The sequence below is a fragment of the Natrix helvetica genome (genome assembly GCF_964273705.1).
Source record: "Natrix helvetica genome assembly, chromosome: 11".
Taxonomy (NCBI): domain Eukaryota; kingdom Metazoa; phylum Chordata; class Lepidosauria; order Squamata; family Natricidae; genus Natrix; species Natrix helvetica.
Window position 1 is genome coordinate 6,366,301 of NC_138562.1, and position 13,725 is coordinate 6,380,025.

At 43.0% G+C, this 13,725-nt stretch overlaps 1 protein-coding gene across 2 annotated transcripts in view; it reads right to left on the reverse strand.

Moving 5' to 3' along the window:
- PAK3 (p21 (RAC1) activated kinase 3) overlaps positions 1-13,725 on the reverse strand; it is a 182,963-nt gene that overhangs the window by 61,556 nt on the left and 107,682 nt on the right. The gene's annotated exons all lie outside the window — the stretch shown is intronic.

Below are 13,725 nucleotides of genomic sequence, written 5' to 3' on the forward strand. Positions count from 1 at the left end.
TCTTTGGACAGCACTGGTTCTTTGGCTTTGAAACGGAGATGAGCACCGCCCTCTAGAGTCGAGAACAACTAGCACATATGTGCGAGGGGAACTGTTACCTTTATATATATATACACTTAAAACTTCTAGTATAAAATAATAAATAACAACTAAAATCTATAATAAAATCCATTGTCAATTATACATGGTCTGACTATAAGTCATACCCACTTCTGTGTAAGCTAATGTTTTTGTAATGGCTGCCACATACTTTTTCAAGACTATCTCCCTAATACTCTATACTCTTGTTCTCTTTTATCTGTAATGCACAGTAGCATTCATCTGACCAAAACTTTCTGTACTCATGCCATGACCACAGGGATTCTAAGAATCTGATGAGAGAAATATTCTCACAAATTCACTTTCATCTTTTGCCTTGTAATCTCTTAAATCTTGATATGACACTACACATATATTCCTGTCTGGTTCCATTATTGACCTGCCTTCTCTGAGTAATGATTCATCCTGTAACAAAGTTCCAGAAATTGTTCTAGACCAAGATCAGGTGATAAAGAGAGGAATGGGGAACGCCTACAGAAGACTATTGACAATAATCCAGGGATGAGATAACCAGGACATGCACCAATAGCACTGCATTCTTCTCGGTCAACAGAGCCCCACCTCCTATGAATATTCATCAGGTGACAAGAGTGACTGTAACTATAGAAACAGTAAGCAAGTGAAAAGTCAGTTGGACATTGATCAAACCTTCAAGGTTGTGGGTAGCAGAAACTGGGGCAATCTGGAAGCCCTGAAGAGACGTAGGGGGTGGGGAGACTCAAGAGAGGATAGGAAAAACATTAAGGTTGAAAAACAACAATCTTAGTTTTGGTTATCTTTAGTTTAAGATGTACAGAGGATATCCAAGAAGAAATGCTAATAGGACATTCTTTCATTGTTGACTGTGATTGTCATCAAAAGCTTTAAAGCACTAGCAAAGTTGAGTATCATCAAACATGACAATGATATCAGAAATTCTCATTGGGGAAACAAACAGAAGAGGATAAAGGCTAAGCAAATGAGGACTTGAAACCATTTCAGATGACCTCCCCCCCCCCAATGAGACAAATAAAGACAAATGTAAACCTGGTACAGGTAGGTAGTCCTTGATTTACAAGCATTTCATGTAATGATGTTCGAAGTTACAAGGGTATTAAAAAAAAGTAACTTATGACCAGTTTTCACATTTAACGATGGTTGCATCATCCTCGTGGTTGGGTGAGCAATATCTGGGCACTTGGCATGATATTTATGACAGTTGCAATGTGCCGGCATCCTGCGATCACCATTTGTAACCTTCTCAGGTGGCTTCCAACAAGCAAAGTCAATTGGGGAAGCCAGTTTTTGCTTAATGGCTACATGATTCACTTAACAATAGCAGCGATTTCCTTAACTGTTGCCAAACAGGTTGTAAAATAGGGCAAAGCTCACTTAACAACTGCCTCACTTGGCCAATGGAAATTTTGTCATTGCCAATTGTCGTCGTAAGTTAAGTCAAGTCAACCTGTATCCTTCAGCTGTCTTAGAACTAATTCCTCACTCTGCCCAGTTCACCTGGTCCCAATATTTGAAGAACAGGAAGAAACAACAACAGAAAGAAAAAAGAATAATCTGACCAAGCATGGTCACTTACTTCTGACCAGATGGGCTTTGACCATCTTTGGGGAGGCCTCCATGAAGTATCACACAGTGACAAAATTCCCTCGGGCAAAACTTAACACTATCAATCTTAACTTAGCTGTTTTCAGAGAACCATGGATCCAACCATCTTACCGTATTTTTCAGACTATAAGACACACCAGTGTATAAGATGCACTAAGATTTTGAAGAGGTAAGTAAGAAAAAAAGTTTTTGTTCTCCCCAGCCCCCAGCAGCACTCTGCAGGCTTCAGCTGGGCTGGGGGGGAAGGCAAAAATGTCCCTATGTTTGTGAAAAATGGCCAATTTCCTGCCCGTTTTTTGCAAAACAATGGGCATGCTTTTGCCTTCCCCGAGCCCACTGAAGCCTGCAGAGTGCTGTTGGGGGCCCTGGAGGACAAAAACTTTTTTTTTTTACTTACCTCTTCAAAATCTTTGTGAGTCTTATACACCGGTGCATCTTTTAGTCCAAAAAATACAGTCGTTATTTTCTTGAAGATATTTCATTGCCCGATTAGATAACATTATGAGTGCCAGTCCTAATGATGTTACTTAGTTTGGTAATGAAAAGCTTGTAAGACAACAACCAAGTTCAGAGAGCACTAAGATCTCCACAGTTCCTTTATCAAAACGGCCCATTTTTCACAAAAATGGGATGCAGGGATGGGGCTTTGGGAGGCCAAAAATGGCTGCATTCGGTGTATAAAACGCGCCAACATTTCCATGCTCTTTTAGGGGAATGGGGGGAAAAGTGCATCTTATACTCTGAAAAATACGGTAATCACTCACTTTTACTTTTCTTACAAAAACTGGCAGGGCAGGGGGTTGGGACTTACCAATTCGCCTCCCTGCTGCGAACTGTTCATCTCTGGTTTAGTCATCAAGCTTAATTAAAAAAAAAAAGCCTGATGATGGACATGCAGAAGCCCAACAAATCTTGCTGACAAATGGATGGTTTAAGATGTTGGTCCTAGCAAAGCCTGAATGGGTTTCAAGTTCCGTCTCAGGCAACAAAGGAACATTTCTTTTCCTGCTGATCTCCTTTTGCATTTTTAACTCTGAATCTTCTGAACAGGATTTCTTTGCTGGCCTTAAAATCCTTTTTCGGTTGTGTGTACTTACTATAACGAGAAACACAGATGCATCATCTAGGCGGTTGCAACTAGATGGTGCCTACCCAACAGAAAGAAAAACGGAGGTGTGAGAAGCATGCTAATGGAGCCTTAAATGGCCCCATACTTAAGATAATAGTTAGTGGAATGATATCCTGATGCCTTCCACAGTTCTTCCTTATGCTATTTAGGTCGCCAAGAAACCAGATCTCTGCCTTGCTTGCCTAGTTTTTACCTCTCCTTTGTCCAACCCAAAAGGTGGATTGACCAGGCAGTTTGGAATTACATCACCGGCATTTTCTTGATGAGTTTCAGGCAGTCTTGTTTTGAATTTCAACCCTGACCCAGGCCTTTTCAAGAAGTTCATTGTATACCCATTCTAAATGATCCACCGTGATGTAACCTGAACCTCAGCGAATGAACATAGGGAAATAGGTCTAAGAAGAAAAGAAAGAAAGCAGTATTTCCAAAGTATTTGCAACCCATTTCCTGTTATTTCCATTAGAGAAAAATTTTTTTTCCCAAAAGTTAATCACCCCCTCTTTTTTGGCACGTTGCCTTCTCTGTCCTCTGCTTATATAGGTGTGTTTTTCTGTCGTCCTTTTCAGAGTGAGGCTTCACAATTGAGTAATAATAATAATAATAATAATAATAATAATAATAATAATAATAATAATAATAATAATAATAATAATAATAATAATAATAATAATAATAATAATAATAAACTTTAATTTATAGACCGCACCCTTTCCGCACCCTTTCCTAAACAGGACTCGGGGCGGTGTACGGTCATATTAAAACAATGTAAATACAAAAATATAGGTAGATATACATAAATAGACAGAGGAGGTAGGTTGTACACTGTACAATAAATTAAAATTCGAATATAAATTAAAATTACCCTTAAAAATTACCCCAAAATAAGGTGTTTGCCAGGAGGTTGAAAGTTGGAGTAGAGAGAGATGGGGGGGGGGATATTTTACCTTTGCATTCTGACAAAGGTAAGGGCACTCTGTTTGGGAGAGATGTAATTTTACCTGTGATATCCCATGAAACTCTTCTTTATATAGAAAGTAGCAACATGACATCCAAGCGAGTTCTTTTGACCTCCGTTTCCTTAGCAGGTGTTATCTCAAAAAAGATACCATAAACAACAAGTCTTAAGGATACAGGGGAATGAGGAGGAGAAGGGGTGGTGAAGAAGGAAAAGGGGTGATGGAGAAGAAGAAGAAGGAGGAGGAAGGGTGGTGAAGAAGGAAAAGGTGGTGGAAAAGGAGAATTGGTAGAGAAGGAGAAACGATGGAAAAGGAGAAGGTGGAGAAGAACGGATGGTGGAAAAGGAGGAGGAGGACGAGGAGAAGAAGTAGCTAGGATGGTGAAGAAGAAGAAGGAGGAGGAGGAGGAGGAAGAGAAGGAGAAGAGGAAGAAGAAGAAAGAGGAGAACGAAAAGAAGGAATGTGGAGAAGGGGAAGGGGATGAAGGAGATACACATCTCACTTCATGGTGTGTATAACTTGTTCATCAGACAATAAAATGCAAAAAAAAAACATTGTTTACATGACAGCTGAAACATCCTCATCTTTTCAGAACAGGTCAAAAGAGTATTTATGTACAAGGAGGGGGAAGGCAAAATACTTGTCTAGCAAGTTGGCAAAAGCAGCAGCCAACTTCCACTATAATTACCTCATATATAGTATTTTTCCAGCATGCCACAAACAGAAGCATCGGAACAGGCGCTTTAGCAAAAGATCAGAACGATGATTGGGACAGAGCATCTTTTTACACAAAGGTGTTTGTTTTGCTGCAAAAACAGTCCATCACGAACCAATCTCAAAGTCGTCCTGAGCAACACCTCCTTCATAAGGAGCACTAATAGCCATGGCACAAGAGAAGGCGGGTCAGCCTGACACCTGAGATCAGCAACAGTTTGATGCTGACACGTTATTCTGCTTTTATTTTAAAACAAAACAAAAAAAAAGGTTTCATTCAAGCTGAATGGTGGAAAATAACAGCTTGATTGCAAAAGAATCCAAGGAAATCACCCTGGCTGGATGACGTGTGCTGCTTTTACATTCATTTAGTGATGAGGGGACGATGGTGTAGGTGTGGGTGAGGGCATAAAGGTTAGCCTTTGTGGTTGTTTTTAATTCTCCATCCTCTCCAGTATTCTACAGCCTCCGTGGCTTCTGACATTCATGGTAAATCACAGAGGAGGCTGCCAGGGGGAACTGTTGGGCAGGCAGGGAGAATCTGAACACTGAAAAAGGTGCACTTCCCACACCACCAACAATTAAGCAAATTGTAAAACCAGCAGGGTGGTGCCCTGCTTCAGCAAGTAAGATGTTGGGCTTGTTAGATGGAAAGCTGGCAGCCAGGGTTCGAGACCCCAGTGCCATGTCACAGGGTGAGCTCCTGTCCTCAGCCCAGTTCATGCCAACCTAGTACTTCAAAAACACGCAAACGCAAGCAACGGTGGGATTCAGCCAGTTCGTACAGGTTCAGCTGAATCGGTTGTTAATTGTTTGCTTAGTTTGGCGAACCGGTTGTTTCCACCACCGGCTGGCCCCACCCACTGGAGTTGCAATTCAGGGCAGGGAGGCTGCAGGGACCTGACTGGGAGCTGCGCTGATCCGCTGGGAGGTGGCAATAGACTGGCTGCCCTGATCAGCTGGGAGTCAGTTCGGTCAGACTTTCCAACTTCGCGAGATCTTTTTTTGCCTGAGAAATATCTTTGCTCTTGGGTGGGATGGAAGCGAGGAAAACGAGAAAGCCAGTCATGAGGGCAGAGAACCAGTTGTTAAATTATTTGAATCCCACCACTGAATGCAAGTGTATAAATAGGTACCACGTGGGAAGATAACAGCATGTCATGCTGCTCTCATGACCATGGAAATGTCTTTGGACAGCGCTGGCTCAATGGCCTTGAAACGGAGATGGTAGCACCGACCCCTAGAACCGGCAATAACTAGCAGAGTGTAAAATCAAGAGCATCTCCTTCTTTACCTTAAAACTCAGGAAGGAGAAATTTAGAAGAAAGCAAATGAGGAAGACTAATCTCATTTGCGGCAGAGAATAAGCCCGAGAAATTGCAAGATGAAGCTCTATGGCAGGGGTGGTTAACCTTTTGGTTGTTGGGTGACAAAAATCTGAGCATGCGTGCATGATAGCGCGCCTGTGTGCCGGAAACCATAACGCAAAGTGTGCCCAAACATGCACATGTGCCAGTAGTGCGTTTTGACTCCGGTACGCTGCAACAGGAGCTGGGTGTGCAACATGGGCATGTGTGCTGCAAACGCATGCACACCCACCACCTGCGACGCTCCAGCTGCTCAGCGGAGCATCTCACAGGCGCCGTACGCTGTGTGCGCATGCACACATGGCCTGTTTCCTTCAAATACAGATAAGGAACGAGAGAGGGAGGGAGGGCCCTCCAAAGCACCGTTCCAGTACGGTGGCTGCTGCTTCCGGCAGGTACCGGTACGCACGTACTGGGGTGTACCACCTGCAACCCTCCACTGGCATGTGCGCACAATCCCCCGGCTCCCCCCTATGTGCGCCGCACTGCCCACCTCCAAGCTGAGCTTGGTATTTCTTCCAGGGGGCCGGAAGAGGCTGTTTTTGCCCTCCCCAGGCGCTAGGAAAGCCTCCAGAGTCTGGGGAGGGTGAAAAACGGGCCCAACTGCCTGCTGGATCATCTCTGAACTTCCGGTAGACCCATTGGGCCCGTTTTTCACTCTCCCCAGGCTCCAGAGACTTTTCTGAAGCCTGGGGAGGGTGAAAATGGCCTCCCCTGGGCCTCCGGAAGGCCGATAAGCAGCTGGCTGGCACATACATGGGGCACAGGTGCCATAGGTTCGCCATCACGGCCCTATGGATATTCTCAGTGATCCAGGTGATGTTTGTTCCAAAGCTGCTTTGTCAAAAATGCTTTTTCATACATTTCCTTGAAAACATTTTGCTTCTCATCCAAGACCTCAAGACGTTCCTTGGATGAGAAGCAAACATTTTCAAGGAAAAAAATAAGAGAGTCCAGTTGCTTTTGGGAAAGAACCTTTCCTGCAAGGTGAGTCCAATTACAATTGGAGTAAATACTATACAGGTTAATTCTTGACTTACAACCACAGTTGGGATCGGGATTTCAATGGCTAAACCAAGGGGTTGCGAAATGAGTCACTCCCAATTTTACAACACTTTTTTCCATGGTTGTTAAGCAAATGACTACAGTTGTTAAATGAATCATGGTGTTGTTACGCAAATCTGAATCAGAAAGGTCAGCAGTTTGTCGGTTTGAATCCCTAACACTGCGTAATGGAGTGAGCTCCTGTTACTCGTCCCAGCTTCTGCCAACCTAGCGGTTCAAAAGGACGTAAAAATGCAAGTAGAAAAATAGGGATCACCTTTGGTGGGAAGGTAACAGCATTTCCGGGCGCTTTCGGTGTTTAGTCATGCCGGCCACAAGACCATGGAGACGTCTTCGGACAGTGCTGGCTCTTCGGCTTTGAAACGGAGATGAGCACTGCCCCCTAGAGTTGGGAAGGACTAGCACATGTGTGTAAGGGGAACCTTTACCTTTTTAACCATGGGGATGCTACAATAATTATATAAATGTAAGGCACTTCTTTCAGTGCTGTTGTAACTTCTAATGGTCACTAAATGAATGACTTTAAGTTGAGGACTACCTGTGTTGCATTGAGATATGATGAAAGGCAAGCTCCATTTAATGAGCATCCCTCCGTTTCCAGAGCAGGAGTTTTCAGAAGGCCACATCCACTTGGTACTTCTGCCCGGTGGTGAAATCCAATTTTTTTTTCTTACCGGTTCTGTGGGCGTGGCTTGGTGGAGGTCATGTGACTGGGTGGGCATGGCTATGTAGTCATATGATTTGGGGGGGGGGGGTGTCAAAAGACAGAAACTCACTTTAACAATGTCCTGGACTGGATTAGATGACCTCCAGGTGCCTTCCAACCCTGGATTGCTGTGCTCTTTCAAGGTATTCTCTGAAGCTGCATCTAGTGCCAAGTTTGTGGTCCTTCCTCCCTCTCCTTTTTTTCTCCCATTCCTCCCTCACTCCCTTTCTTTCTTTTTCATTCTCTTTCTTCCCTTCTTTTTCTCCCATCCCTCCCTCCCTTTTCTTCCCTCCCTTTTTTCTCCCATCCCTCCCTCATTCCCTTTCTTTCTTTTTCATTCTTTCTTTCTTCCATTCTTTTTCTCCCATCCCTCCCTCCCTTTCTTTCTCTTTTCTTCCCTCCCTTTTTTCTCCCATCCCTCCCTCACTCACTCCCTTTTTCTTTTTCATTCTTTCTCTTTCTTCCCTTCTTTTTCTCCCATCCCACCCTCCCTTTTTCTTTCTCTTTTCTTCCCTTCCTTTTTTCTCCCATCCCTCCCTCACTCCTTCTTTCTTTTTCATTCTTTCTCTTTCTTCCCTTCTTTTTCTCCCATCCCTCCCTCCCTCCCTTTCTTTCTTTCTCTTTTCTTCCCTCCCTTTTTCTCCCATCCCTCCCTCCCTCCCTTTCTTTCTTTCTTTTTATTTTCTTTCTTTTTATTTCTCTTTCTTCCCTCCTTTTTCTCCCATCCCTCCTTCCCTTCCTCTTCCTTTCTTTCTTTCCTCCCCTTTTTTCTCCCATCCCTCCCTCGCTCCCTCTTTTTCTTTCTTTCTTTCTTTCTTTCTTTCTTTCTTTCTTTCTTCTTTCTTTCTTTCTTTCTTTCTTTCTTTCTTTCTTTCTTTCTTTCTTTCTTTCTTTTTCTTTCGCAGCACCCCACCCCCGTTTTTGGCTAGCAGGCCTCAGGGAAGCCTCCTGGCAGCAAAAACTGACCCCAAATGCTAAAATAAAGTTTCTAAAAAGTTCCTACCATCGTGTAGCACAGCTGATAATCGGAACCTTTTCTTACTTTGTTAAGCATTTTTTTACTACTGGTTCAGGCGAACTGGCTCAGTAGCATTTCACGCCTGCTTCTGCCTCATGCTTTAAAAACCAGCTGATTTATGGAGACTGTAACCTCAACCTGAGAGTCTCCAAGGGACCACAGTAGGAGCTGTCATTCCCTGCATTTAATGGTGCCTACACCTGACGGAGATGTGAGCCTTGGCGTTACCATGACTGCCAACAGCACCTTGGAGGATCATGCAACACAGCAGTTCAGCCATAATTTAAGCCATGAAAACTGTGGGAATCAATCATCTGCAGAGGCTCTTGTAACTCTCGAAGGAGTTCCTCTGTAAACAGAACAACAGAATTGAAATGGACCTTCCAGTCTTCTCATCCAATCCTCTCCTCAAACTGGAAACTCCACACCACTTCAGTCCAATAGTCTTCCAATCTCTTTTTAAAAAAGTCCAATGATGGAACATTCACAACTTCTGAAGGCAAATAGTTCTGTCAGGAAATTTCTCTGTAGTTCTAGATTTGTTCTCTCCTTGATCGATTTCCATCCATTGTTTCCTGTTTTGTCTCCAGGGTTCGGCAAAGAATAGATCTTGGGATCTGACATCTCTCCAATCCATTTTAGCACCAAGAAAAGATTACTTCTGAAATCCAGCTAGACCTTGTTCAGAGTCAATATAAAAAAGCTTACCCTCCATGTACTGTTTGTAGAAGGCTTTCTTTGACCTCTAGTTGAAAATTCAGCATTCTGGTGTAAAATGTTCATGATTTGACTAAGTTGTTTCCTGGATTTGTCTCCCGGTCAAGGTCTGAATTAGGTTAGAATTTGTTTTGGGGAATTTGAGTTGGGATAGGAATCTATTGTTCCCTTGGAGAGAGCATGGTAGGGACCACAGATTGGAAGTGGGCAACATCTGGCTTTCTAAGAAAAGAAGAATATAAATCTAATTATGTTGAATCAGATCAAAGACTAATCTGGTCCAGTCTTCTGTTGTTGTCACCATCCAATCCCTCTGAGATGCCTACACAAAGACCCAAGATCAAATCCATCTTACTGAATCTTCTTCAAGCCCTTCTATAGAACTCCACTCTGACTTCCTTTTTCTTTTCTTTTGGGGTAACAGAAGACCACTTGTTTCTTCTCTGTAACATTCTTCTCTCTTTTGTTTTCACCACCAAAATGCAAGATTTAGTACAAGAAGCCATTATTCTGGCTTGGCTTCGGACCACATAAACCTGGGTTTGGACAAATGGATTGGATAACCACTTATCCAGAATAGTAGAGAGTCTCCTGCTTGAGCAGTAGGTTGGACTAGAAGACCTTCAAGATGCCCTCTAACTCTGTTATTCTGTTATTGTGTTAACCTAATCAGCTCCTACAGACTGTACAGGACTATATAACAAAGCAAATTCAGACTGAGGGTCATTTTTCCAACCTTCAGTCTAGTACTGTGTTTCATAACTTTGGCAACTTTATGAGTGAACTTCAAGATCCAGAATGCAGGGAATTCTGGGAGTTGAAGTTCACCCATCTTAAAGTTGCCAAGGTTGAGAAGAATTTTAATTATTTACCATCACCTTGGGGGGGGGGGGAATCACTAGAACATAAACCTCTTGTTTGTAGCCTATAATCATGAAAACACAACTTAAAAATACACATAGTCTATATTCCCTTCATATTGCTGTTTTAAAGCTAAGTGGGAAATTGTAAAACGTGATCCATGAATCAGTTCTTCAGCCAAAGAGTAAAAGCTGCTGGCTTTTTTACTTTTAGATAAATCTTACTTGGATTTATCTTGAGCATTGGTAAAGACAAATAAGGATAGGTTTCTTCAGTCAGTTGACACAGATTAAATATTTTCTATACAGGTAGTTCTTAACTTACAACCATTTGAAATTAGAATAGAGTAGAGTATAATACAATACAATAGTAGAGTTGGAAGGGACCTTGGAGGTCTTCTAGTCCAACCCCCTGCCTAGGCAGGAAACCCTATACCGTTCCAGACAAATGGCTATCCAACATCTTCTTAAAGACTTCCAGTGTTGGGGCATTCACAACTTCTGGATGCAAGTTGTTCCACTGATTAATTGTTCTGTCAGGAAGTTTCTCCTCAGTTCTAAGTTGCTTCTCTCCTTGATTAGTTTCCACCCATTGCTTCTTGTTCTGTCCTCAGGTGCCTTGGAGAATAGTTTGACTCCCTCTTCTTTGTGGCAACCCCTGAGATATTGGAACACTGCTATCATGTCTCCCCTAGTCCTTCTTTCTCTTAAGCTAGACATACCTAGTTCCTGCAACCGTTCTTCATATGTTTTAGTCTCTTTAGTAGAGTGGAGCGGAGCGGAACGGAACGGAACAGAACAGAATAGAATTATTTATTGGCCAAGTGTGATTGATCACATAAGGAATTTGTATTTGGTGCAGATGCTCTCAGTGGACATAAAAAGACAAGATACTTTCGTCCAGAATCATAAGGTACAACACTCAATGATAGTCATAGAGTACAAATAAGCAATCAGGAAACAATATCCATATAAATCGTAAGGATACAAGCCACAAAGTTACAGTCCTGCAGTCATAAGTGGGAGGAGATGGGGGATAGGAATGATGAGAAGACTAATAGGAATAGTAATGCAGCCTTAGGGAATATTTTACAGTGGTGAGAGAATTATTTGTTTAGTAGTGTTCTTGTGTCTAGTTGTCTTAGTGTGCAGTGCTCTAAAGTATCGTTTTGAGGGTAGGAGTTGAAACAATTTATGTCCTGGATGCGAGGGGTCTGTAGAAATTTTCATAGCTCTCTTTTTGACTCGTGCAGTGCACAGGTCCTCAATGGCAGGCAGGTTGGCAGTCACTGTTTTTTCTGCAGTTCTGGGACTTATGACTTATGACCATTTTTCACACAACCATCACAGCATCCCCATGGTCACGTGTTCAAAATTCAGATACTTGGCAGCAAACTCATATTTATGACGGCTGCAGGGTCCCGGGATCATGCGATCCCCTTTTGCGACCTTCTGACAAGAAAAGTCAATGGGGAAAAGCCAGATTCACTTAACATCCAGGTTACTAATTGAACAACTTCAGTGATTCACTTAACAAATACGGCATGAAAGGTCGTCAAACCCTCTGAACCACTGCCTTGCTTAGAAACAAAATTGTTGAGTTCAATTGTGGTTGTAAGTTGGATGACCTGAACTCCCTGTTCTATATTCCTTTGCAAGTAGTTGCATTTATTTATTCTTATTCATTAGAACCGCTCAACTCCTGAACTCTAGGCCCATGATGGCGAACCTACGGGAAGCGTTGCCAGCTGCTTTTCTGGTTTCTGGCCAGCCAGCTGGCCTTCAAAGGTGCCGGACCATTGGAAAACAGCCACCAAAAGGTCCAAAATGGTCCAAAACCAGATAGTTTTCCAGGCCTTTTCTGGGCCGTTTTCAGGCTGTTTTGGGGCCGTTCGCAGGCCATTTTCAGGCCACTTTTGGGGCTATTTTCAGGCTTTTTTCGGGCCGTTTTTGGCCCCATTCAGCCAGTTGCAAGTGGGAAGAAAGACATTAGAAACATTGAAATGCTGAAAAGGCCTGAAAACGGTCCAAAAAACACCCAACAAACGGCCCGAAAAACTGCCCAAAACAGACATGTGCATGCCGGCCAGCTGATCTTCAGGTTTCCAGGGCTTCATGCATGCATGTTCCGATTTGGGCACTTTAGTGCCCAAAAAGATTCGCCATCACTGCTCTAGGCAGTGGACAAACCAAAAGAATCCATCAAAGAATCCATGACTAGGGGAGACATGATAGCAGTCTTCAAATATCTCAGGGATTGCCCCAAAGAAGAGGGAGTCAAACTATTCTGCAAGGCACCTGAGGGTTGGAGAAGAAGCAATGGGTGGAAACTAATCAAGGAGAGAAGCAACGTAGAACTGAGGAGAAACTTCCTGACAGTTAGAACAATTAATCAGTGGAACAGAGGTTGCCTCCAGAAGTTGTGAATGCCCCAACACTGGAAGTCTTTAAGAAGATGTTGGATAGCCATTTGTCTGAAACGGTATAGGGTTTCCTGCCTAGGCAGGGGGTTGGACTAGAAGACCTCCAAGGTCCCTTCCAACTCTACTATTGTATTGTATTGTATTGTATTGTAAAGTCTGTAAAGCCACACTGGTACAGGCTCTGCTTTCATTACACACAGAGCCTGAGATGAGGTTTTATGAAGCCCTGGAAAGAATTAAAATGCCCCCATTAGGGTTTGGCAACTTTCACCGTGTCTCAAAAAAAAATTAAGGTTATTCCAAAAGTGTTATGGGAAATTTAAAAGGCCCTTTTTCCTATTGTTCTGTAAGCCCAGAAGACAGCCCTGATCAAGGAAGGGTCCCTGAGATGATAATTTCCACCCAACCTCATCCAACTTTCTGTCCTTGACATTGATTGCCTCAGTGTTTTACAACCAAGCATAAATATTTTCTTCATTTTAAGTATCAACCATCTTTTCCCAGTCGTAGTTTTTTTTGGGTGGGGGGAGGAATTAAAATGTGGTCACGCTTTGGGGGGCTACTGACGGCTCTTACCCAAGAGCTTGTATAATTGTGGGTGAAACCTTCATACCCTGGTACTAAACCCAGCATGAATGAAAACAGATAAAATATAAGGACTTGGTAAGGCCACACTTGGAATGCTGCATCCAGTTTTGGTCGACAGGATGTAAAAAAGATGTGGAGACTCTAGAAAGAGTGCAGAGAAGAGCAACAAAGATGATTAGGGGACTGGAGGCTAAAACAGATGAAGAACGGTTGCAGGAACTGGCTATGTCTAGTCTAGTGAAGAGAAGGACTAAGGGAGACATGATAGCAGTGTTCTGATATCTCAGGGGCTGCCTCAAAGAAGAGGGAGTCAAGCTATTCTCCAAAGCACCTGACAGCAGGACAAGAAGCAATGGGTGGACACTAATCAAGGAGAGAAGCAGCTTAGAACTAAGGAGAAATTTCCTGACAGTTAGAACAATTAATCAGTGGAACAGCTTGCCTCCAGAGATTGTGAATGCTCCAACACTGGATGTTTTTA